Source organism: Hesperophylax consimilis, chromosome 23 (assembly GCF_061612785.1).
Source record: "Hesperophylax consimilis isolate HC1 chromosome 23, BYU_Hcon_1.0, whole genome shotgun sequence".
NCBI classification, from domain to species: Eukaryota; Metazoa; Arthropoda; class Insecta; order Trichoptera; family Limnephilidae; genus Hesperophylax; species Hesperophylax consimilis.
Genome location: NC_142858.1, coordinates 24,789,378 through 24,815,533, shown reverse-complemented (window position 1 = coordinate 24,815,533; position 26,156 = coordinate 24,789,378).

Sequence of the window (26,156 nt, the reverse complement as noted above, 5' to 3'; positions counted from 1 at the left end):
TCAAAGAATTGTAACAATTCATCAAATTTCGAAGTTGAATTTCGGGTTCTGTGAAGGTTCTATTCAAGTTCTGTTATTACACCATTACTGACCAGTTGTTTCACAATACTGAAATAATAATAGAACTTGAATAGAACCATAACACAACTTAAAAATCATCTTTTAAATTTGATGAATTGTTCAAAGAATTTGAACAATTCATTCATTCATCCTAATAGTCCAAAAGAAAATATCTACGCTTCGTAATTTTTAAACTTTACATCCCTTTAGATCGCTTAAAGTACCTATCATTAATGCATATTTTAGGTATGACAACTACCTAAAATAGCGTACAGACGAAAAACAAACGACCTAATCCTTCGTCAACTAACCCAACCTGTTAGAACTGTGGGTAGATTAGACTAATGGCATAAGTTAAAAGTCGCTTACAATAATGCTTATCGGCAACTATTTCGCCTTCCGAGATACTGCAGCGCTACGAAAATGTTCCTGGAGCGACAAGTGCACTTTTTCACAGCGCTTCTCCGCCACCACATGGGAAGCTTTTGGCACAGACTACGCCAATCAAATAACACTATCATCACTACCATGGTTGCCTGGATGGAGTCCCCCTGATGGCCCTCTGGAGAGGGGAGATGTTCAAATATCCTCCATAAACGACTGCTTGCACACATTATTCACTTCTATTCCGCATTGCTTATCTGTGAATTCTTATCATTGTTATTTGTCTGTTATTTTGATTATTTTTTCTTAAAAATTTTTCAACTCTGAATTGAATTATTGTGAACTCCTGTTACTGTTTACTCCGTTTAATAAGTCTAATAAACTAGACAAACATCAAAATTTAATGAAATTGTACAAATATTAAAAATATATCTACATTGCTCTATCTTATTACTAAAAATAGTCTAGTAAAACTATTATTAAATTATAGCTTAAGAGAATGCATCCGCCTAACACTAATTTCTCTCAATATATCCATGCATAGTGACAAGGAATGATAGACACTTTATATTTATCCACACAGGGAGAAAACATACTGATATATGGCAAATTTACTAAAAATATCTTCAAATTATTCGTAATCCGCTTAAAAACGGGACTGCAGGCCATTAATGAATTAATTATTAATAGGTTTCCTGTTTAACTTTTGGTGAAAGACGAATGTACTATCGTGATATTAAAAATTCTAATATTTACACCTTTCTTCGTTATATTTTATCAGGAAAAATATAGGTACATGGACACGTGGCTTTAACCAGATTTTTTTTAACGGATTTGAATTTATCAACAGTACCAATTTTTCTTCGTGTACGAGGTTCATTCACATTCTGGATGACCAATTTAAAATCATCTCCACTGCGACTTCACTCCCCGGAGAGAGGGAATAAAGAGGAGTAAAGTTCGTAGCTAGCTTTATTTAAAATAAAAATAGCCAGAAACATAAAACATTATTGCAAGAACGGCCTAACCTTTTCGGCTCGTTGTTTTTGACATCCTTATACCTAGTGCTTCCTCTTACCCTTGTCTCCTCGGATGTAAACCACCCCTGCACGTGTATGAAATATATCGTAGGCTTTTATGTTTTATGTCTGCGACGAGGGGTTGAGGGTAAATGTATGTTAAGGTCCCAAAATAATATCATTATTTTAAATACAAAAAAGATAAAAACATATTTACAGGCATTGTGTTCTACGTAAAGCCACTCCGGACGTGGAAGTTCTTGGAGCATGTTCGCTAAAACAACTCATGTTAAAGTTTAGTTTTTTTTTTATATGTAAACAACATGGATGTATACTGCCTAGGGCCTGTGGGACTTTGACATACTCTATGGAATGTTCTGGTTCTGAATAGAGAAAAGAGTAGAGAAAAGAAACGGATAAATTACTAAAGATAGTTCAAACGTCATTGCTGACATAGCTTTTTTGTATACCACTTCAGTCTACCAGGAGCATTTGGAACTATGACAACACGCAAAAAGGAAATACTGTGAGGTATTAATTCACGGAAAGAAATAAACGGTGATGAGAGAGGACAAATCAGGGTTGTATCTGCATTTTCAAATGCTAATTATTAATGACATTTCTGATAGATTGTCAGGTGATTGTTTCATACTTAGATTCGGAGATTTTCATCAGATTTGACGAAGATTTTTACTACTGAACAATAACAAAAATTGATATACAATAACACATTTTCACTGATAAAGATATACTTTAAAGGTATATATATGTGAATGAAAGTACCACCTGATAATTTCGTGATAAAGCTATTTAAATTTCGTGAAATTGTGTTTTTCTCCTCATAACAGGCAGCACTCTTTATAAATATCATTTAAACAAGTTCATTATATGTATTTGTTTTCAATACGTAGCATTCACAAAGACAACATCAGCCATAACAGAAATTCTTTTCCTCCTCTGTGGAGTAATATACAAATTTCTTAAGCAGTATGAAGGTGGTACACGGACGTATTTAAATATAACTACCTTATAATTAGTACCATGCACCTTTGTAGTTATTAGAAAGGAAGGGTGTCAACCGATTAAAGAGCTCGCAGTGACTATCCCAAAGGGCCACAGGCCAAGGGCTTGGCTGTCGACAGAGCTAAGCAGCCCATGATGGATTACGTCGCGATCCCTTTCCAGCTTCTTCCCCTCTGTACCGCGCCACGTCTTGCACCCGGGCTTTGTTCGAGACACGTCCATCATCTATCTTGTGTGCCGTGAATAACAAAATGTTATTATTTTACAAAGAGGCTAGCCTTTGGTTGCATTACTCTATTGTATAATATTAAGGCTAGTAAGTGGTCTTCAGGTTAGAAATTTATTCAATTTTTATATACGTTTGCAAATATAAAAAAAAAACAAACACACACACACACAAACCAACTAAATATGATTAGTTATTAGCATTTAACGACAAAGCCATTATATAAAAGGAATAGCTGTGCAAATTTCATAACGCAAGAGCTACACTTTTCGAGAGCTTTTTGTGCTTCAGCCAAAAAATCAGATTTTAGCGGATTACATTAATCTCATTTTCAATTGTACTTTTAATTGAGCATATATTTTTGAGCATTTACATATGAAAATCATACACCAAAACATCGCATTTTTAAGATAACAGTTAAGCAAACAGTTAAGATACAAAAAAAATAAAAATAAAATGTTGATGACAACCACAATGTTATATGAACACGTCCACCCCGGTAACTTCACACATCCGAGCATTGAGCAGTGAGCACTGTGAGCAGTAACCACCCATAGTTCCCTATACCTGCATAAAGTAATATCGCATTGCTAATACGATCCCAAGCGGTATGTACGTGACTTTTTCCTCAATGGAGGAGCACTTTGATTAGAAAAGCGCGGGAAGGTATACTAGCCTCAGCCGCGCTCTGTTCTGAATTCAAACTGTCTCATTTTCATATTTAGTTACTTACTTGCCCGCCGGAGGTCGGTTTTTCAATTTTTTTTACCTACTAATACCTTGAAATAATTATTAAATAGTACAATGCAACTCTAATTATAGTTATTAGTCTTCATTGTAAGTCACTAGCTATTAATCCACTACTAAAGGTAAAGGGTCACGTATGGAATGTGGGAATCATAGGGCTATTAGCCTGCTTAGTTCAGTTGGCAAGCTGTATGGTAGAATTTTGATTGAAAGAGTAAGAAAGGAAACAAAGGATAAAATATGGGATGTGCAAGGTGCTTTCATGAGTGGAAGGGGGTGCATGGACCAGATCTTCTCATTGCGTATGCTCACTGAGAAGTTTCTGGCAAAAAACCAGAAACTTTTCTGTGCCTTTGTAGATTTACAAAAAGCATACGACCGAGTCGACAGGAAAAAGCTATGGAAGGTGTTGTCCAAGTATGGAGTGAATACGAATCTGATTCAGGCAATTGCGTCTCTGTATGAGGGAAGCGTTGCATGTGTTAGGGTAAACGGTGGTTTTACGGGGTGGTTTGATATCACAAAAGGTGTTAAACAAGGCTGCGTAATGTCACCGTGGTTATTCAATCTATACATGGATAATTGTATGCAAGAATTGAAAGAGGTGGGATTGGGCGCGAATTTGAATAATTTTAAAGTATGTTGCCTGTTGTATGCTGATGATGCGGTGCTGATTGCTAATAGTATAGACTAGCAGTTAAAAACCCTCCGCGGGTTTTTTTCTGCTAGGCCCTGCGGGCGGCTCTTACTTGGGCTTCGCCCATTTTAAGTGATATTAACAACAGTTACATTTAATAGATAGATATTAGAACATTCACAGAGAGAGGGTGAGTATATATATTGTTAAAACACGGAACAGGAAGGAGTTAATTAATAATAACATTCTAAATTTACGCATAATAAGAATGACAGTTGTTTGAATAAATGAAATTTTACGTATTTGTGATGGATTATTTCAAATGAAACACTATTATTGACTACATGTCTACAACTGATATTAACTGTTATCGTACCTAATATAATTAGCTCATAGGAGACTTGCAGTGCTTAAATATGTGTTACAACCGTCAATGTCTATAAGTTGAATCAATATCGTTTAGTTTGTCACAATTAAAGATAGTTTTAACAAAGTTGACTTAAATAATAGATTATTACATATTGATTAATTGTACCCGTGTTTATGAATAAAAGGAGGGTAATTGTGCGATGACATTAGCAGTCGGTTTAATTAAAAGGTGTTAATTTTACTCCAACTGGTGGTAATTCTTTACCTACAACTGTTACTGTATCTAATAAAGTTTAAAGCTAGATTATATATACACCTTCATCAGGAGAGTAAAAATCTATATATAAAGGTAGATTATTACAATATAGCGCCCCTGAGGTGATATCTCACAAAAGCGGCGCTATGCAAATTGTCCAATAAATAAATAAATATAATGTTTACATTTTATTGTATATACACCGAAGTCAAAAATTAAATATAGATTGCAATTGGGAAAGAAGAAGTGGAAGGAGGGGGGAGGAGTAAGAGTAGGCTGGGTTTATAATAATTAGGAATTACAATATCGTTAGACGGGAAAGACCAGTTGAGTGGGAAAATATTTAAAAGAGAGTTTATAAAAAAATTTCTTGTTAATTATATCTGCTTTTATATTAATATGTTTCCTCATTTCTAAAATTTAAAAATTATTTATAGTGAAGTATTTTAAGACCTGAAAAAAACAAATAGCATATAACCATAAAACAATATATTCATAAGACAAATAGCATTTAATAACGGTTATTCTAATAAATTGATAGTTGAAATACTAAATAAAAAAATTAAACACATTCTCTTCAAACGGTCTTTCTAAAGATAGAAATAAACAATGGCGTAGAATTCTGTTTGTGGATAACGATACTTCTAAAATTATATATATATAAACAATCCTGGTACCATTCAACTGGCGTTTTACACTAATAACAATGAAGAAATATATTCTTAATAATAATGATAGCAAAATTCAAACAAAAAAAACAGGAGTTTAAAAACTCAATTGAGATGATTGTAATTTCTTTTACAAAGGTAGAACCAATAGAAACTTTGAAGTCAGAACTAAAGAATATCGCAGGGCTATAAATGGAAATAGTGAATCTGAGTTTGCAAATAATCTTTTAAATAATGATCACACTTTCGATAAAAATTCAGGTCTTAAAATACTTCACTCAGGATATAAAGCATCGCAAATAAATAATTTTGCAATTTTAGAAATTAGAAAACATGCCAATATAAAATCAGATATAATTAATAAGAAAAAAAAATATAAAAAATAATGATAAATGCCATTACAAAGTGATAAGCTTCCAGAAGAAATCTTCTTATAAAACGCTTGTTAATGGTAAGTAGTCAAGTATTGTTAGCTGCATATTTAAATATTCGCGCCAGGCATTTGGTTCGTTTTTAAACCGCCAGAGGTGCGCTCTGTCGGCCATCTTGAAGAAACGCGTGAATTTTTATAAACGTCAAACATAATCACGTAACTGTGGAGAATTTTCATTGTAATGTAATTAATCCAATGGATTATGAACTTTCTAAAACATATTTTCTTCGATATTATCCAAAAATTATATGAGCAGAAACGATGCTTATGAAGAAATCTCGTATTATTATGAGGCGATCCTATTTTAGTATGGAATTGTGTCTTAATATTCAAGTTACCCGAAACAGACAATTTAAATTTGACCAATCAGAGGGCCTACACCGTCCAGACGCTGGGACAATAATACTATCAGATGATCTACAGTCTCTCGTGTCTAGGATGAACGAAGTATGCATGAAGAATGAGTTAATGATGAATGTAAGTAAGTCTAAAGTAATGGTGTTTGAAAGAGAGAGTACGAAAACAGTGTGCAATATAATTGTGAATGGGGAATATTTGGAGCAGGTGGATGAGTTTGTGTATTTAGGAAGTATGTTTACGAGAGATGGGAAGGCTGACAGAGATATCGAAAGAAGGGTAAATGCAGGTAATTCCGTTAATGGAGGACTAAACGCCGTAGGCGCTAACAAAAAATTGTCCAAAGAAGCGAAGTTAGCAGTCCACAACGGAGTGCTGGTACCTACCTTGATGTATGGAAGTGAGGCATGGAACTGGCAAAGAAAGGATGAAAGTAGATTAAATGCTGTTGAAATGAGATCCCTGAGGCGTATGTGTGGTAAAACCATGTTTGATCGTGTGAGGAATGTGGAGATCCGCAAAGAGTGCAAGGCTGATGTAAGCGTAATGAGTAAGATTAAGAAAGGGACGCTTAGATGGTTTGGGCATGTAGAGCGAATGAGCGAAGATAGGAGTGTAAGGAGGATATATGATGCAAATGTGAATGGTAGCAGAAGTCGGGGACGCCCGAGGAAGACATGGCACGATCAAGTGAATCAGATACTCGAGTCGGGCCATGTCAAGAGTCAGAATAATAGAAGAGTATGTATGAGACGATGTATGAATGTGAATGAGGCAAGGAGTGTGTGCCAAGACCGAGTTGTTTGGCGGTCCGTCCTCTCTGCCTACCCCTGCGGGGAAACGGCGTGATGGTTAGTTAGTTAGTTAGTTAGTTATAAGACTTAGTTGTAATTCATATTTTAATTTACTTGTTGTAAGTCTTCATTGAAAGTCACTAGTTATTAATTTAAGTTATAAGTCACTAGTTATAAGACTTAATTGTTAGTCATACTATAATAGTTTTGTGTAAATAACCACTCAGTCATAAAAAAATTTGTATAGTTTTTAGTCACAGGTTATAATTCTTAGTTGGAAGTCGCTAGCTAATAATAATATTAATATTTTGATGATTATTAAATCCGTTTGAGGAATGATATTATGTAAAGTAAGTTGAAAAGCGCCAATGAGGTGTTTTTACTCACGAGAACGGCGTTATAAAAATGATCCAATCATAATTATTATTATTAGCGACAAGTACCTACTTAGTAAGTGGATTAATATAATGGCCCTGCCGGTGATAGCTCCGTTTTAAACTCTATTATATTCATTTTTTATTATAAAGAAGTTTTATAGCTATTGTTGTGAATAAATATTAATTCTAACATAAATGTTTTAAACATTAAATATTAGTCTAACGCTGCAAAGCATTTTTTTTAAAATAATTTGTTTCTTGACGTTGAAATTTTTTTAGTAGGGTACCAATGGCACTAAGCACGGGCAAGCCACCCAGTGAGGTCTACATTACTGGAAAATTTAAAATGTAAAATATATTGTACCAAATAAAAAAATAAACATGTATTATTTTGTACGTACGAAATTTCTCGTATTTAAAACTTAAAATTAAGTAAGTTATGTATATATAATTTACAACTAGAGAACTACCCATGGAGGAACTATTTAACCCTGAACTGCACAAACCTTTCTAGTCATAAACTGAAAACTACAAAATAAGAAGCGACGCAGTTTAAGATGTACCCGGTGAATTTTTTATTTTTTTTTATGTGAAATGAAAAAAAGGCAAGTGACAAAAATGTCTAATTAAATGTGTTCTTAATTATGTGGTAAATAAATCTTACAAGAATAATACCAACAGTGAATCGATCTCAAATACTGTAACATGTATCGACAAAACAGCCCCTTCTCGGCAAATTGATTCAGTTCAGCAGAAGTATATTAACGCTTCCAACAAGAAGGTTCGATCGAAGTAATAAAACTAGGAATGAACCGTAAAAATGGTAAAACACCGAGCGAAACCGACAACCAATGTGTTTCGGTAGTCGCCTAGGCAGTAGACACCAGAGCTATGTACACTGAGTGAAAGATATAACTGTGGTTTAAAGGTTAAGATAATTTTTGAAGTGATTAATCTTTTGGTGCGGCTAGGGGGGTAAAACTGACTCTTGCGTAGCAAGCGTGGCAAGATGGGACGATGCTCTTGCACAGAACAACGCTTCATTCGACCTCGTGACTCGTCGGGTCTTTCCGTCCGGTCGCCAAAACTCTGTGCGATGAACTTCTTTCTATTCTTACTAAAATTGACAGTGGATCGAAGATGATTTTTTTTACATTTGTGAGTAAATTAATAATATATGATTGTTTTCAATCATTTTCACTTCATTCAATAAAAATCAATTTCTATGTTTCACGTCTGCCAGGCGTTCCATGAAGACTGTTTTTTTTTCGTTTTCTCCGTTCATGTTTTCACTACAAAATTGCATTTCATTCATTTGGAGCCGATATATTCATAATAAGAACAATAATAAATTAAGTTGTAAATCATCTCGAGGGCGCTTTATATTTTATTTATTTAACCTGTAACTATCATTTAGACTTGCAACTAATAACTTACATCTAAGATTTATTATTAGTGACTTACAACTATTATTTATATCTTTTGACGCATATCAACTATCTAATGAGAATTAAAAGACTACACGGAGAAAACGAGTAGGTACCTACAGCGTTTTTTATCACTATACTCTTAAAATGTACTACATTACCATTTCCTAATAAAATATTAGTCATTCAAAATGTATCTTAACACGTGTACAACGCAGGTAGCCTTGTTCGAATAAATATAATAGATGAAATGCGAAATTATTTATATTTGTGTTAACTATTGATATGTATTTGGTCAATCGTGTTAACACGTGTTCTGACTTCTCATAAAATATTCGTACAGTACTGTTATTTTACTATAAAATTTGACAATTCATTCGTTAAAGGTCTCTAGTTCCATTTTTAACAGGAAAACGAATAATTTGACCAGATTTTTAATGAATTAACAATATTTCACATCAGTAAGTTTTCTCCGTGTAGTGACTTACGTCTACGGCTTATAGTTAGTGACTTACAACTAAGACTTATAACTAGTGATTTAAAATTAATACATTTTTATGACCAAGTAAATCTTGATACATAATACTACACTTACAGTTATAAGTTATTTCTACCTCGTCTAGGTTTCTATATTTTTTTTCCAATAAACATTTTTGAACAATGTTAAACACAACATGATTTTTTTTGTTACCTGAGATACAGTATAATTATGAAAATAACTTTGTAGATTAAAAATAGTTTAATTGTTATAAAAAATCTTGCTAGGAAATCTAGATTTAGTTGAAGTAAAAAAAAACACACACTTAAAATGTAAACACACTTAAAATGTAAATACTTGACATTGCGCGAGTTCGAATAAAAAATAACTAATTTATTTATTATTATCCACGGGTTGAGGTATTTGAGCATTTTTTTAAAATAAAAATAATGGCGATTATCACAACAAAATATTATTTGTAGAATTATTAATAAAACATAAAGGAAAAAGACATAGTAAGGTAAAATATATATGTATACATATTATTATAGAAACAATATTAGAAATAAAAATAAAAATTAAACAGATTGATAAATAATATATTTAAAATAAATATCAAAATATTAAAAATGAGTTTAAAAACATGCAAAATTATACAAATTTATTTATGTATTTTTGTTTGTTTTTTACACAGATTAATCATTATACGTACTTATCTAGAAGTGTACGTGTTTACGGTCACATCGTCACATTTGAATTTAGTGATAAATTAAATTTTTAAAATAATTATTCAAATTAATCAAATTCTCAACATTCGGATTGATACTGTCCAAATAAGTATATATAGGTATATATCAATGAGGCTACGTGTTTCGGTTGGTCTCGTCTCTTTTGGCCACCAGAACATCTCCAATCAGTTGGATATACACCACAAGTGATATGGGATCCGCCCCTCAAGACAAACACCCCAACCCCACCACCCCATGATACCCCCACCACCCCCCTTGCCAACGGTCGTGACGTGAAATGATAACGTCCATACAAGATTTGGGCGGACTTTCAATGAGCCACTGGTAACACTGTGTATATCATGCTTGTCCCCTTTTATTCGAGACAACTCCTATAAACTATGCGATAAGCCAAATCCGCACTTCCCAAGCATTTTCCGCCACCACGCAAAAAAATCTAAAATAACCTTTCCATACCGCAGAGAACCAACCGAAATCAAAAACACCTTTTAATGATCAAAAAATTAAATTCATACTATTTTATGTTTCGAGACTACCATTACAAAGTGATAAATCGTTCTAAAGCGATAATTTTGTGCATACAGATGTATAAATAAATACTATGTAGACTTGAAGGTTCTTCAGCATTGTGCAGGTAATCTAAATTTAAGGTAGTAGAAAGAAAATAATCACTAACGTTGACTTGTTTATTTCTCAAGAATTACCAGTTCATTTGTTCTTTTCGTTTGTTAGGAATAAACTAATTAAAAATTAAAATATTAGGAATTTCCTAATAGGAAATAATTTTATCCTAATAGGAAACCATCTCGTAATACGTTTTATTATTTTTCTTCATTTCTTATTTTAAATTACAAAATCAATATTATATATTTATACACCTAGGCGAGGTAGAAATAACTTATAACTTTAAGTGTAGTATTGTGTATCAAGATTCACTTGGTTATAAACATGTATTAATTTTAAATCACTATAATATATATATATTTTTTTTTAAGACTATGAAAACATCATCAGGAAACAAAATGTTAATTTTCATAAAGTACATAATTTATAACATTTGCGTAAGAAACGATTATTAGCAGGAAAAAAACAATCAAAATTTTGAAAATGTCTTTAAATTATTTTTTTTGGTTTCCTTGAGGATTGCGCCTTCCTTTCCAGGCAGGAACCGTGGGGAACCGCGCTAACTACCTAGCCAAATGCCGAACGGGTAGGACCGACATTTATTTGGTGTAATTTCATCCATTATAATTGGTTTAATGTCATCCGATTTCAGAGTATATGTCCGCGTGTGTGCAAGTGATTCCCACCAAAATAAAATGTCGATAAAATGCATCAAAGTCGATATAATGCATTGTCATCGACAGCGAATCTATCTGCCGAGTTTTGGCTTAATCGGATTTCGGGAAGTGGGTTAACTTCCGCTTTCAAAATTTTCATTAAGTCATTACCGAAAACATAAATGTAATTCAAACAGATAAGTTAAAAAAAATGAAATTTATCTACAACCAACATTATCTATGGAAAAATTTCAAGTTTCATGGACCTAAAAAGCCTATCCGTGTTAAGAATTGATTTCAGGGTTTAAAAAACGCATTTCTTTCGAATTTTCATTCAAAATACTACTATTTGTAAATATTGTATGCTCAGTAACTGTTAACTGTAACGGTAAATATTTTGAAAGTTATATGATTGATATATGAATGCCCGACAAAAAAATGGTGAGACTAATTTAATTTTAAATACACCAGAAATCGCAAAGTTAAAATATGTTTTATATATTGTTATAGTTTTCGTAGTTCTTTCCTTTCTCTCTTCCATGATACAAAAGGACTTCGCAAGAGGCTTTAGTTTTGTCTGTATAACATCCCTTACATAAGTATCCGTGCAACACCTCCACACTTGCTTTTGTTCGCGAGAGATCGATGGTCGGTGTCAATAAACTTTGGAAGTAACTTAACTTGGATCTCGTACATTTCACAAAAGTTTTTTCAAAGCATAAACATTTATCTTTAAATATTATATTTTTTAGTAAAACATTTTCATGGTATGTACATACTTTTTTTCATTCAAAGTCATTATTTATCATTATCCATATTTTCATTTTGCATCTAGTTGGCTTGACATTATTTTTAAGTACGGCAATAATAAAAAAAAATTGTATGGTACACAAAGGGTTCATATAAACACACAGGTTATAATTGTTATTTCTTCAACTCGGTCAGCTGGTATATTTAAGATTTTAAATGTGAGGACGGCCATTTTGTTATTCTAACACACGCATTACTCTCAAAAGTAAAGATGCGATAACAATTGACGGTTTTTACCATTTTTTTTGTTTATTCAAATTGCTTTGTTAAAACTTCTTTGTTCAGATTTTTTTTCTTTTAATTTTCATGAACCACCGCCAAAGTTTTTTCGAGTAAAACTATATTCCCAATAAAATTAACTCGATGGTTACCATCGTGATGAATTGTTTTTTTTTTAAGACAGACAAAAATTCCCGGATTACGAATAAATCGACAACATTTGAAAATCTCCTACTAATCTCCACGGTAAGCGGGCAATGTTGCTTGTGTTCTAATGGAGGTGTTATTCAGCCGAAGAATTGAACACGGGACGTCCGAGTGGGACTCAAACGCGATGCCAACTCAACTACTGACCGGTCTAAATTTATTTTATAACAATACAATTGACAGTTTCAGACACCTTAAACTCGGTGGCTGAATACAAAAAACGATCAAAATGGAGAGAGCAGGAGATGAGGAGTGGACGCTTATCTATGATATTTTGCAATATGGCAAAGTATTTATAATAAATGTAATTAAATAATCTTAAATATTATCGATAAGCAAATACAATAGAATGCTTTCTATGAATACGGGTATGTAGAGATTGATATCGTAATTTATCCATTATAATAAATTACAAACAATGTTTTTTTACTAACAGATGTTATTATAATCATGTCTGTATTCCCAAAACTCTGACATGCAAGTCATACATTTAACGATTATTAATGAAACGTCATATTTCATTATTTCTTATTTAAAAAAGGCAATTTATTATAATAATAATATTGTGAAAGACATAATATTTAAAGAGATTAACCTTTCATGCAGTGACAGGGTCATTGAAGATTTTTCATTCACGCAAAAGAATTTAACTTATTGAAAAGTCATTGGCTCTATTGTAAGTTTGTAAAAGAATTCCTCTTAAGCATATTTATTGTAGGTGGGTACGCGATTTCCTTTCATGGAACCTAAATATGACTGTAAATAAATATTTAAGATTATGTTCAAAGAACGTTTTGTGTCGTCACTCTGGATTGTGTGAAACTTGTTTACTGTTGAGCGTGTTTATATTGAAATGTTTAAACAGTGACACTGAGAAATGGTTGAAATAAATGTTTTTTAGTTGTAAATATACAAATAACGTACAAAATATAAGTTATTCTAACGCAGTATAATTAAATTTCCATTCACATCACAATAATGTACGAGTAGGTGGGTATTTATATATACACAGTAAAATAAATAAAGTTCAGGAAACATTTCATATGTTCAAGTTTCATTTTTTTAATATTTGATACAATGACATATTTTAAAAGATTATTTGATAATTTGGGCCTCACCGGGTGCTTTACCCGTACTGAGACCCCCATTTTAAAACTAAACAATATTTAATAAATAGATAATATTTTGAAGTTACAAATAATAGTTGGCAATGAAAAAAAAAATCGGCAATATTATTTGTGTGAATTGTAATGGTATTTTGTATTACGTATATTATGTTTTAATCTTTTACGTTATATATTTTTTTGTAATGTTACCTTTTTTTATTTTTTGAGAAATATTTTTAAAAAAATTCTAAAATGTTTTTTGATTCCATCATTTTTTTGTCGAATGAAAGATTATTGAATACCTTTATCGCCACGTACTTGTGATGTCTTTGTCCAAAGCTTGTACTTACCGTCGGAGTTTTTTAATGTTTTTTGTACGCTTTTTGAACTGGAGTATTAATGATATACCTATAAATAACTAGAACTTTTCATTTTGAGATTTAGAAATACATAAAATTATTCATTAATCAATTCGAACTCTCTTCCGAAATGGTCAATCCACTTCCGATTCCCAGACTAAACTTCGAACATAAACTTCTTGTTTAAGTAATTGCATTTATATACGGATACAAAAAAGTATTGAAAAGAAATTATGCATAGTTTTACAATTCACGCAAAAAATATAGGTTACAGTTCTCACCTCAGCAATAGCGAAATTATCTGTGTGCGTTCATAACGAAGATGGAAAATATTTTTTCCTATAGGAATTCATATCTATATTGTACATATTGATTATGTAAGTCCTTTCAGCATACAAAACATTATCCCTCTTAAATAACTGATTCAAGTACCTAGATATTTGAATCAATTGATCGTGCTATGTTTTCCTGGGTGGTCCCAGACCTCGTCCTCATTCCTAGTCTTCCTTCTAAATTCTCTTGGCCAGAGGCGGCTTATCACTATTTTTATGCTAGAATCAGTTCTCTAAATCTCAATAGATTAATATTATTTTTATTAAAAGCATGAAGATTTCCGAAGTAGAAACAAGTATAAAAAACTATTTTTTTACCGCGTGTAATCTAAATAGAGTTTACAACGGAGCTCTCAGCGGGAGAATCATGTCTGTCAGAAAAACACAAGAGTACTAACTGCTCCCAGTTCTTAAAGTAGTAGGGAGGGTAAGGAGATGGGTAAGAGGAAGGTGAGGAAGCACGTGGCTATTCAGATCTGGTCAACAAACATGGCCAAGATCATTTTTAATACTTAATGATATTTTTACACCAGGGCAATACTTAGAGTATTTTCCAATATTGAATGTGCCGCAAATATATTATATATTATTTTATTTGAGTAATTAGTGAAATAACACAAATAAATCAAATAAAATTTACTTGCGAACGCCGGGATTAGAACCAGCGACCTCCAGCTCGATAGTCAAGAGCCTAAACCTCGATCACGGAGAACGGATGTTAACGATGATTTTATAATAATATTTCCACAAAAGTTTGTTCCTTCAAGTTTATTTCCGCCACTCCTTTATTAAATTTCAAAATAAGTCCTCCCACTCTGTACGTACCATTAAAGGTATTTCTAAGCAGCAATAATGCCGGATCATGGATGGACAAATATTCTATCCCTCCGCTGGAAAACGTAAAAGCACATATCTCGTCTTACAAGGTTCAATACGGAACCGCAAATATTCCCTTTTCCATTCATGGGTTCTCATAAATTTTAAAAACAATAAATTCCTTACTCTGTTCACGATGGGCATCTCTCAGAAGAGTTCTCTGTTTCGCATTCACGATCTATTATTTATTTTCCTCTCATTGTTATGCTCTCTGGCTTTCTCTCTGTGTTTTTCCTGTCGGGGAAATACACTACACAATAGATAGCTCAGTGGTTCTGCTAGTTTTTCCTCGGGTAACCCCTTCCGCCTTTAGCAAGCACGACCGACATTATGTACCCGGTACAAGGATTATTCCGACCACGACTTTTGCGCACAAATTATTACTCACTTGAAAAACTGCGAATTCAAAATTACGAGCTGAAGTCCTCCGCTATGGCTAGGTTTTGGACAAATATTTTTTTCCAAATAGATGTAGACATTATCAACTGTCATCTATGGAATGTCACGAGTGCAAAATCATCAAATTTCTGCTTTTATGGGTGGAAAAATGGGGTGGGTAGTTTTTTTGAAATCTCGTCTAGACAGTAACTTTTCTCTAGATCGTTTTGAAGGTCAAGTGTGCAAAATTTCACTATTTTCGTAGTAGGACCTTCAATTTAGAAGAAAACATGTAAACTTTTCTTTAAATAATATTATATATAGATTGCTTACATTTTTGTATAATAATAAAAACAAAAATATTAAGAACAAAAAAAACAAAAAAGGCAAAAAAACCAAAAAAAAAAATTAAGCCTTAAAATTGATTTGCTTGTGTTAAAAGAGGTTGTAAAAAACCAATCTATTATTGACCTCCAAATAAAATAACAAAGAAACGGAGCTCCAATGCACAAAACATTAAACACCCTTGTCCAACGAATGCAATGCCTGATTTAGATTAAATTTCTGCCGCCTTTAATTAAGGCTCAGCCTAGTGAGGTGGTTTATACAAAACAATGTATTTCTATCAATCTTTGTTAAAAATATAAAAAAGATATTTTAAAAAAAGTTCACTACTCTCCAATAATTGTGAGCATTCACTATTTATTTTTTATCAATTCCTGCATCGGACACAAAAAAAAATCATTAAAAAAATTTTAAAGGCTAAAAAAAATTATACAATATTTTTGGGGAATATTAATGTACATATTAATATTAATATTCACGTCCGAGGTGATTAATTTTTACAAAAATTTTACCTGATCTATTTTCAGAATTATCTGTGTTAGAAGTTTTCAATGTGCGGAATAACCCGTGTGCAATATTCATGGTCGGAATAATCATCAAACCTTTACTATTATTGTACCCGGCGTCATATGGAGTTGTGCTAGGGCTCGAGACAATATAACCCTGGGAGAGGGGTATTTCCACATGTTTTTAATTGCTTTTAAATTATACTCATTAGTGAAACCTTAAGTTATATCTGACGAGGGTTGATTTTTCTTAAAATTCTGTTAAACTCTAATGAAATCGTCTTTAAATTATTTGCTCTTTGAGTTATTTTTATGTGACATTTAGGATGTTTTTTATGCAATTCCTTTTTAAATAACTTCTATCGAAGTCGCCGCAGTTTACGAATCCCAGAAATATATTATATGGGTGAATAGGGAAAAGTAACAAAATGAAATGGCACAGCTTTTCTCAATATCGAAAGCCTATATTATGTCGAATAAAATAATTTGTGTGGGGTGTATTGTTTATCGGGTAGTTGCAAATCTGAGAAGTTTACTTATGCCGCTTTTTATTTATCGGATCCCTTCAATTCGCGGGGGAAGTCTAAATCAAATACGTATCCCTCTTATTTTTGTAGCTACATTTGAACTTGACAAAGAAAAACCATACATTTCTCAATAAATGCCAAAAAAGGAAAGGAGCATTTTGTTATTTTTAAGACGGACATGTAAGACGGTCATTACATTTTCTGTGGAGAAAGGCAAATATTTATTTATTTATTTAGAATTTACGTACATAAGTTTTTTTTTACACTTACATAGTGTAAAAATATATATATCCAAGGCTGACTATATTACGGTCCTTGGACGGATTTTTAAATGTGACACGATTAAGTCAGTGCCATCTAGCAACACTGTTCACACATGGTGGCGATTGTTGTGTAATATGATTGTTGCTTTTTACAGCAATCATATTACACAAAAAGAGTGACTATACGTTAGGCTTATAAGGAATTACTTCGTAATTTTGGCGGTGACGCGCCCAGGTCTGTACTCTATTTGACCTTAGATATAACGCTCTGATGTATGCAATCAGACCGTTTTGTGATTCATTCACATTTTTTTCTACAAACGTTTGTAATATTCCATGGAAGAATGAAATAGTAGATAATATCGTTGAATTTCTTCTTGGGAGACTCTGACTCTTTCCATCCACTTCATCAAATAATATTCTTATGACGCCCCTTTTGCTCATTGAAATATTTGATCAGCGAGCTGCTTTATATTGATTATATTGCCAGAAAAAAGACAGAAAAGAACTCCTTAAAAAATGCACTTTAGCTGTAATGAGATGTAAGGTTGGCAGAATATAAGAAGTCGGGAGCAATCAAATGAATAATTTACTTGAGTGGGGTGATGTCAAGAGATGAAAGAATATACATAGAAGTGTGTTATAGAAGTATCGAAAGCATTTTTTTGTATTAGGCAATTCACCCTAAAAAGAGTGCTATGTGATCGAAAGCATTAAAAGTATGGAAAGATAAAGATATATTTGGAATTAAAATGAACACAATCAAATCAAAACCTACCCCTGTAAACAATTGTTCCAAGAATGTAGTGTAATGGATCAAAGACAAAACTACGGCTTTCAATTTCTTCAATGTATTTACGCCAAAAAATTTTCGCAAAAATGGCACTTGTGTATATACAGTAGATACCCAATTTGAAAAAACCAGACTAGTTCTAAGACATATTCATTTTTTGCCCCTAAAATGTACAATTCACCAATTACAATTTTTGAAGAGATATATTAAAACATTATCTTTTATTAAAAATAATGAAATACATTGAAATAGACATATTTTTTCTTATAAGTCAACAGTCATCTGTAGTATTTAATTAAATAGTTGTGAAATGCCATAAATTCAAGTTCATGTTTTTTGTTACAATGACTGCTCCAATATCACAATATTTATACATTTGCTTATGTGAAAGTTCTTCTTTTTATATAAGTCTATTTGAATTTCACTTGTGTTTTCGGGAAAGAATGAATGCAAATCGTTGTAGTTGATATTAACCCACTTCCCGGCATCCAATCGATCTGAACTCGGCAGATAGGCTCATTGCCGATGACAATGCATTCTATCAACTTTTGGTAGTTCTAATAGCACACGCTCACACATACGCTTTTTTCAGAAATTAAATGATATTATATTTAAAATTTTACTGCACTTAATGTACGAAATTATTTCACGGTATCTTCCAATTAGGCTTAGATGTTAGCGGTGTTGGCTCATTTTAGTCAGTCTCTGGGGAGAAAGGTTCAATCCTCATTAAAAAAATAGAAATTGAAAAAAGCCTGCCCAAGAGGTTGTGCAACTAGGTAAAAAATTGTATTATATTTTATTTTTTAAACTTGCACTCAAAACATTTTATTTTATGCTTTTTATTTTTTTTACTTCATCTACATTTATCATTCATCTTCTAAAAAGAAAACTGATAATTTAATTTTAGATGTTTTTTTTTATTTAAGTCGTAAAAATATGATCACATTACCATAATACCGATTGTGGTTTTTCGTTTCATAATATCTTGAATTTTTATGATTTCTTTCTCATTTATCAAAAAATTGAATCAATTAAAATTTTGAATAAGGATAACTAACTAACTAACTAACTAACCATCACGCCGTTTCCCCGCAGGGGTAGGCAGAGAGGACGGACCGCCAAACAACTCGGTCTTGGCACACACTCCTTGCCTCATTCACATTCATACATCGTCTCATACATACTCTTCTATTGTTCTGACTTTTGACATGGCCCGACTCAAGTATCTGATTCACTTGGTCGTGCCATGTCTTCGGGCGTCCCCGACTTCTGCTACCATTCACATTTGCATCGTATATTCTCCTTACACTCCTTTCTTCGCTCATTCGCTCTACATGCCCAAACCATCTAAGCGTCCCTTTCTTGATCTTACTCATTACGCTTACATCAGCCTTGCACTCTTTGCGGATATCCACATTCCTCACACGATCATACATGGTTTTACCACACATACGCCTCAGGGATCTCATTTCAACAGCATTCAAACTACTTTCATCCTTTCTTTGCCAGTTCCATGCCTCACTTAATAATTAACTATAAAATCTATTGATAAACCCTCACCTACGGAATAGGCTCCTATCAATATAGTATCACTCAGGGACTCACGACGTTTGTCTTGCCTCTTACATGTACATATCCACTTCATCTGTCATGCAATCTAAGTGTATCAAATTCCTGTATTTCGCCACCTTTTCGTTATCATGTCCAACACACCTTTTATTTGTTATTCTTTTGAACTGGTCTTGTAGTGTTTTGCAGAACACGTCTTGCCGAACAAATTTCACGTCACTTTGATCCGATTTGCTTTGTAGCAGTGTGATTGGCAAGATACCCATTTCATGCCGAATGATCCGTCGAAAGATCTTCAAAAGGCGAAATAAGTCCAAATAATTCATAGAATGGATCTGCTGGAGTAGCGTGAAATCAAATTTGTTACCGAAGAATTTCTTATTATTCGCTGACAAAAAAGGTCCTCCTTTCATACGAGATTTGCCCCAAAATAAAACTGTTTTGCCTTTTTCGTGATATCTTCATAGAATATTTCTTTCAGGTGTGAGTGGGAAGAGATGAGGAATATAAAAATGTCAAAGTGATACTTTCACAATGTGTGAATGAAAATCTTTAGCGTTTGGTTTGACACATATTTCAATGAAAAAAAGCAAAAGTCTGGCTGTCTTGGGCCTATTGAAGGAATAATCAACTTATATGGGCTTAGAATTACGTTATAGGGCTAATCCAAAAGGCGAATGGGACTTGGATACACATTTGGTCGTTTTGTTATCTTGACATCTTCACGAAGGCGTACAGATCAGGATGTATCTTGTGCCATTTTTTTTTATTCTTTTCCTTTCAAGATGGTTAAAAGTATTATGTTAATTATTATTTTGTGTACAAGACGAAAACCACCAATATTTATGCATACGTATTCAAATTTATGCTAAATGGTTTGATTTTCAATATTTTTCTATACCTACTTAAATGTAGGTTATGTGACTTCCTAGTGCCTAGGCTCTATTTAATTATTTACATCAGATATTAGCTACACATGTCTATTTGTCATCATAATTATAGTATAATATTTTTAAATGCCTTATGTCATGTGCTAGTAGTTCTTTGAATAGTAGATATCGAGTAATATTCATTACTCCAACTTGTCAGCTCGCACCAGTGACAACGCTCAAGCGCTCTGGCGGAATAACAAGGTACTATCAAAAACGACTACCACCATGCCAGGATTGACCAGAATCGGAACACAAATAAATTTACAAACAGAAGAAATGCAAATTGGTCGAGTCAGAAACGGGACTTGAATATGTAGCTGCTGAAAAAAGTAATCCATTTGATTTAAAATATCTTTACGGATTGTACTTATTATAATAATATTGCAATATATGTGAAATCAATTACCTAATCACAAGAGTGCTTAGTCTTAAAGTCTCTAAGTCTATTAAAGAATTTGGTAAATTTACTGCATGCATCCTACCTTACCTACAATCTACACACCAACTAGTCACTGCAGTTTTAGGCAGATTGAATGGAACATCAAACAACTCTGTCCTGACTCCTGAAACACTCCTGCATAATCGCATCCATAAAATTCAAAAAACATTTCGGATGAGTTGTTTCAGAGAATTTGAACAATTCATTAAATTTTGAAGATGATTTTCAAGTTCTGTGAAGGTTTTATTCAAGTTCTGTCATTATTTCAGTTTTGTGCAACAAACTGACCAATAATAATATAATAACAGAACTTGAATAGAACCTTCACAGGACTTGAAAATCCCCTTCAAAATCTTCGAAACAACCCATCATTATTGTACAAGTGTACAGAAAGAACAAAGAGCATAGCTTATAGAAATATGATTATTTCTTACAGCTAACCCAATTCACAAGAAGTAAAAATACATATCTCAATATTACATAATTTAAATATACAAATAGAAACACATATATTTAATTAATGGAAAGTATTCGTTTAAGGCGAAGTGACATTTGTTTAAAATGAATATTTTTAGTGATGACTAAAATTTAAATATATCTTGCATTTGTTCCATGTTACGTGAAAGGTTGTTACATACTTTAATAGTCTTGTAAAGGTCATAATATACTATAAATATATTATACAATACATACCTACTTCTATATCTTCTTACTTAATATGACTTTCAAACCTATTATCCATCATAGCCCAAGCACCATTTTTAGATTGGTGTAATAGTAGTATGAACAATTTAAATATATTTTTTTTTTTATATCTCTTTCTTTAAAAAAATATTCACATGTTTCGTCCTCAAATAATGATAATAGTAGGAACTCATAGGTTTGTTCAAAATGGTTGGCAATCCGACTGGAATAGTTCTCCGAACAAATAATGTCCCGAGTAAGTTGTTTACCCAGGTAAGCCCGAGGATCTACCGCAGTCCCTTTCACAATTTTACACTTATAATAACATTTTTATTTACGAGTGTTTCCCATTTCTATGCGTGTCCGGGCCGGATTGTCCACAATGGTCGTTGTCGTGAGATACTATTTAATAAAATATGCAGGTCCGGTATTCAACATGGACATAATATATAAATATAATCATCGAACATACTTATTTCAGTTGCGGCTCTGTTTGCGATAGGTTGTAACTCTGGTTCAATGTACTCGTATTTTTTTTGCGATAGATTGTAACTCTGTTTCAATATACTCGTATGTGTTTTGCTATAGATTGTAACTCTGGTTCAATGTACTCGTATGTGTTTTGTTATAGATTGTAACTCTGGTTCAATGTACTCGTATGTGCTTTGCTATAGATTGTAACTCTGGTTCAATGTACTCGTATGTGTTTTGCTATAGATAGTAACTCTGGTTCAATGTACTCATATGTTTTTTTTCGATAGATTGTAACTCTGGTTCGATGTACTCGTATGTGTTTTGGATATCTTTATTTACATGGGATGCCTAAGTTTAAATGAATATTTGGTTTTTATTGGAATTAATTTTCTTTAACTTTTTAAACATGATGTTATACCCATCAATGTGATATGTAATTGAAGAAGAAGATAATACTATAAAATCTAAACGAAACATGAGACAGAACAAGACACATAAAATTAAAATAAAGATAATGATCTCCACACTATCTAGGTTACAAACCAATTCTTTGGAACTTTGTTATCATTCAAAAAAACAAATGTCCAAAATTAAAAAAATGTTATTTGCAATATAATATTGCTAATTCTTAATTTCAAATGTGACGTATAATAATAAGATCCCAATGTTCGAGTGGATAGATACGTTATCCTTATAAGATATAGATCCTGGGTTCGAATCCTAGTTGAGACCGTAATCTTTTTATTTTTTGCGTTTTGTTCTTTTCATGTTTCGTTTAGATGTGTTAGTACTATCTTCTTCTTCAATAGTTTATTTACATTATTCTTATATTTGTTGATTGTTTTTTCGCACAAAACAACAGCAGCATAAACACACTTGAGGTGAATTAAAAATTGCTACTATGTAAATTAGACATGTAGTATTGGTATTTGTATCAACGCATCCCATTAATTATTGAGCAGCCTTCTAGCGCCGGTCCTGTCAGGGAAGGTGTGCCTACCAAATGAAATGTTTCAGTATTATGTAAGGCTACTAAATACCCTCAATACCTTTACGAATGCTTTGTTGTTCTTTCTGGAACATTCTGATACTTTCACAAAAAAATGTTGTGATGAAACTAACTAACCAATTTACATAATAAAATAATTTGACGCCTTCTTTATCGAGTGGTAAGGCTCTCTGCTAGCAAGCGAGAGGTCTCGAATTCAAATCAAATCGATTGTAAATAAATTAAATATATAAATTTTATTGGATTGAATTGTGTTTTAATTGAGTGGGAGATCAGTCATCTCTCAGTATCGCCCCGGTGTAAGACCATCATTCAGAATTGAAACTTTGCTTAAAATGGCTTTGGCCGTGTTTGATGACACGAATGAATAGCCAAATACTTTCCCACCTTCTTCTTTCCCATCTCTTTTCCCTCCGCATTACTTTCAGCCTCACAACTTACCCCAATTGGGGATGCCATAGTCTCACTGGTTCCAGACGGTTCGGAGCAGTTGAGACTCTTGTACGGTTTAACATTGAAATAAAAGCGGTATTGGCACACACTTCTTACTTTATTCACATTCATACATCGTTTCGTACATACCCTTCTTTTATTCTCACTATTGAGATGGCATACTCAAGATTTGTGTTGTTTCGTGTCTCGGACGTACCCGACTTTTACTACATTCTCGTCAAACATTCTACACACAGCTTTCTTATATCATTCATTCTGCATGCTCAAATAATCTAAACGTCCCTTTCTTAACCTTACTCATCGAGCTAACATCAACCTTGCTTTTTCTCCACGTTCCTCTCACGGTCATACATGGTTTTACCACAGATACGCCTCAGGGATCATTTCAGCGGCATCCGGTCCATTTTCATCCTTCGTTAGCCAGTTTTATGGCACACCTCAATTTTACTCACTAAATAATTATTGTTTCAGGCTTAAGGACATAGTATACGAGTAGGTGTGTGGGTATATATTATATTTGTTTTCGGTTTTTACTCCTTTTTAATGCGTATACTGCACATAACTTAATTAGTTTCATGCAGGAGGCACCAATCGAATCGAATAAATAATCAAAGCTAATGTTATAAGAAGAGTAGTGACCTGACTATTCTTCAGATGTAGTCACATAACATGGCTAAAGCCAAGCAAAGTTTCGAGTTTTAATATTAATCTTTTATCAGGGCGATAATGAAAGTGTCTACGACGCTCATATCTAATTCTTTATTACAATCTCATTCCTCTCTATCTACCTAAAGATTCAGTACCTGAATGTAAACTTTTTTTAAATCTGAGAATTTAGCCATTACTCATAGCTTCGTCAATAACCAAAAAGTAGAAAAAAAATGTTCTCTACAAGCAAAATGTTGAGTTAAATAGATCCAAACACGTGTATTTATCACTATCTAACATCTGAAAGGATCATTGCACCCATCTAAATCAAAAACAGTCAGAATCACAGTAATTCCAGACTGACTTAGTAAAGTTGATACCTTTTTTGTCATATTGGCCCCAGTTTCCCTGGAAGCGGGTGACCCACCGCTGTGAGCCCGGTGAATGACACGATGCCAATAAATCACAGATACAGATTCCGAGCGAGTGCCTATTATTCCTGCCTTGCCACGCATGGCATCTTCCTCAGGAGTCAAGCGCGGGTGGGCACCTAAAAAATACCAATTCAGACCAAAATTTTGCACGCGGTGACTTTATTATCAACGGAATGAAGACAGAATGACTCCACATTGTGCAGCATCACATTGTGTGAATCTTATGGTGTTTACTGTGTGCCCAGGGCCTAAGATGGTGTTTGCAGAAATAAAGATTAATGACACCGGGATGCCATAATAAATATGTGCAGAGAAAGAATTCTGCCAAGATTAATGTTGATACCGCTGTGTTATGTATTCTGTTATAGAACCGGGAAGTCATTGCGTTTTTATTGTGAGATTTATATGCGCTCTGGTGGGCATTTGGCTCCAAATTCTTATGAAGATGTCTTTAAAACTTCAAATGTATTGAAAGTATCATTCAGTCCGACCTGGAACACTTACAAATATTTATACCCAAGACCCACAGACTTTCAGATGTCATAACTTGTTAAATGGGTACTTTCTTTCTACTGTCGATTTATTCTGCATTTTTGATAGATTTTAAAAATGTTTTATACTAATTTCCCAACCTTTCTCTTCCACAAATCGGTGCCCTCCTCACTCTCCTCAACCTCACTTTACATCCATCTCACCACATAAAAATTCATATCACTTTTGCTTTTGACACTTCGGGAGCTAATTTTCAAGTTCTGTAAAGTTTTATTCAAGTTTCGTTATTATTTCATTATGGGTCGGTTGTTTCACTGAACTGAAATAATCGCGGAATTTTAACAATTTATAAAATTTCTATGTTAAATTTCAAGTTCTGTATATATTATATTTGAGTTCCGATAATACATCATTATTGGCCAGTTTTTTCACATATTTGAAATACTAACAGAACTGGAATAGAACCATCACGGAACTTGAAAATTGACTTTGAAATTTGATGAATTGTTCAAATTCTGTGACACAACTGTCCCATAATATAGATGTATATTATTTCAATGCGAACCAAGAAGTGTGTTAGAGAGTTTTTTTTTTATTTAAACTGCGGTACATCGGCATTTCATTTAGCCAATGATGATAAGCACAACGAGGATATCCAAAACGTCAGCACAGGAATGAGGAAGAATACCAATACGATTAAAAGCATTTAAACATCAGAAATAAGGACCTCAGTGTAATTTAATTATAATTGTGATTGTAAGTTTCTACATGTGTAAATATACATATATGTCATTAAGATAGTAATTTTAGACCTTAGTCGTAAGTCACTAAATATAAGTCATATAAGTAAGTCACTAATTTTAACTATTAAAGTAGTTCTAATATTAACTATTTAAGAAAAAATATTTGTACAGCGCCCTCGAGGTGATTTTTCACGAAAACGGCGATATATGAATTAGCCAAATATTATTATTATTATTAAGTTATTTAATCTGACATTTTTTCAAATTCATC